We start from the raw sequence: 2,620 nt of genomic DNA on the forward strand, positions 1-2,620 counted from the left end.
CAAATCCCCTCCCATCAGGCTGATCAGAGTTCCCTGTGCTATATAGCAGGTCTTTGGTGGTTATCCATTTAAAACATAGCAGAGTGTACATGTTGGTCCCAAACTCCCTAACTATCTCTTTCCCCTATCCTTCTCCCCTGGCAACTATAGAACTTCATTAAAACTTAAAACTTCTACTCTGTGAAAGACACTGTCATGAGAATGAGAACATAAGCCATAAACTTGGAGGAAATTTTTGCAAAACACATAGCTAATAAAGAACTGATATCTACAGTATGCAAAGAACTCTTAAAACTAAATAAGAAAACAAAAATGAATTTCAGTTGTGCAAAAGGGAATTGCCTGGCAGTCCAATGATTAGGACTCACTGCTGTCACTGCTGGGAGTTTGGGTTCCATCCTGATTGAGAAATTGTCCCACAAGCCACTCAGTGTAGCTAGAAAAAAAAAAAAAATTGAGTGAAAGATCTGAAAGGACACCTCATCAAAGAAGACATATTAATATAAATGGCAAATAAATATATGAAAACACCATCAACATCATAGTCATTAGGGACTTGCAAATTAAAACAACAATAAGATATCACTGCACACTATTAGAATGCCTAAAACCCCAGCTACTGATCACCCCAAATGCTGGTAAGGATGTGACACGACAGGAACTGTCACTCACTGCTGATGAGAATGCAAACTGGCACAGCCAGGGACTTCCCTGGTGGCCTTGTGGTCAAGAATCTGCCTTCCAATGAGGAGGGTACAGGTTGGATCTCAGGTCCGGAACTAACAGTCCATGTGCCATGCGGTGTGGCAAAAAAGCTGTTCAAGTCCATAAGCCTGTAAAATTCATTTGTTTAAATCATCTACAATGATTTAGCCTTCTCCCAAGACTGACTTGGAAAATTGCCTTAAATTAGCGTTATTCTCACTGTTTCAGTTGTTGTTTTAATCACTTCAGTCATGTCTGTCTGACTCTTTTGTGACCCCATGGACTGTAGCCTGCCAGACTCTTTTGTCCATGGGATTTCCCAGGCAAGCATGCTGATTGCTTTTTTGTATTATAAAGTCATTTTATCTCAGTTATGATTTTATTTTCATTTTAATGCTATGACTTTGTTGCAATGATCTGAAAAAGCTAATTGCAAACAAGGATTACTTTCTCATTTTTATAATCATGTTCTTATATCCTGTAGAAAAATATTGTCTGAAATGTGAAGAGGTCTTTTCTGATTCGAAAATTTAAGAAAATCTTTCTTTCTATAAAATGTTACATGCTTGAGCGAAAATCTCTCAGGACCCACTTTATTCTCTGTGGGTAGCAAACCAAAAGAAGTTGCATTTTCTGTCTTGATGCTGTATCTACACAATTTGCAACTGATTAAAATGAATAAGCACTCGTGTGTGTGTGTGTGTGCGTGTGTGTGTGTTAGTCGCTCAGTCATGTCCAACTCTTAGGGACCCAGTGGACTGTAGCCCACCAGGCTCCTCTGTCCATGGGATTCTCTAGGGAATAGCATATACTTTGGGGAGTTTTTCGCCAGAATTAGTAAATTGCATTCTGTTATCCTCATATAAGGGGCTTCCCTGGTGACTCAGACAGTAAAGAATCTGCCTGCAATGCAAGAGACCTGGTTTGATCCCTGGGTTGGGAAGATCCCTTGGAAGAGCGCATGGCAATCCACTCCAGTATTCTTACCTGGAGAATCCCCATGGACAGAGGAGCCTGGCGGGCTGCAGTCCATGGGGGTCGCAAAGAGTCAGACATGGCTGAACGACTAAGTACACATATCCTCATATAAACCTTCAAAAAGACACCATAGAAACAAGCGTTTTGTGAGTAATAAATGGGAAAAGGCAGAACTCCCTGCCCAGTCCATGTTTAAGATGAACAATGAATGATAAAAAATAATAATGTGGAGTGATAAAAAAGGGAAATCATTTTGTTGAGGAAGATTTTGGGTGGAGCGGCAGATCTGACAGCTAGGACAATTGCTATGTGATTTTGCAATTCAGTTCTCATTCATTTCTAAATTTCTTTTCCTCTGTCTCTCTCTCTGCAGGATGTTTAAAAGTGTTTCAATTGCAAGAAAGAGTCTTTCAAGTAATTCAAGCGGAATGACACCTGTGCCTCTTTGCGATTCATCCCACTATCATCTGTGTCTGTCTTTGTTATCTCTGGAAAGACAAACACCATTCAGGAACTAAGCCCGGGTTTGGAGAGCTCCAAGGATAAGCATCAACATGCCTGAAGTTATCAGAGAAAGAAAACACAGAGAGGGGGCCTCACACTGGCCACCAGCATATAGATTTGAGGTTTAAATCTACTGCTCACTTCCCTGGCATTTACCCAAGCTGGCGCTTTGAATAACTGCTAAATAAGTCCAGATAATTGTCAGGTAACATGTTACCCCATACCTGATGGCCACTGTTAGCCAACTTTATATTTAAACAGACATATGGAGAAGGCAATGGCAGCCCACTCTAGTACTCTTGCTCGGAAAATCCCATGGATGGAGGAGCCTGGTGGGCTGCAGTCCATGGGGTCGCTGGGAGTCGGACAGGACTGAGCGACTTCACTTTCACTTTTCACTTTCATGCATTGGAGAAGGAAATGGCAACCCACT

Source organism: Capricornis sumatraensis, chromosome 12 (genome assembly GCF_032405125.1).
Source record: "Capricornis sumatraensis isolate serow.1 chromosome 12, serow.2, whole genome shotgun sequence".
NCBI lineage: Eukaryota > Metazoa > Chordata > Mammalia > Artiodactyla > Bovidae > Capricornis > Capricornis sumatraensis.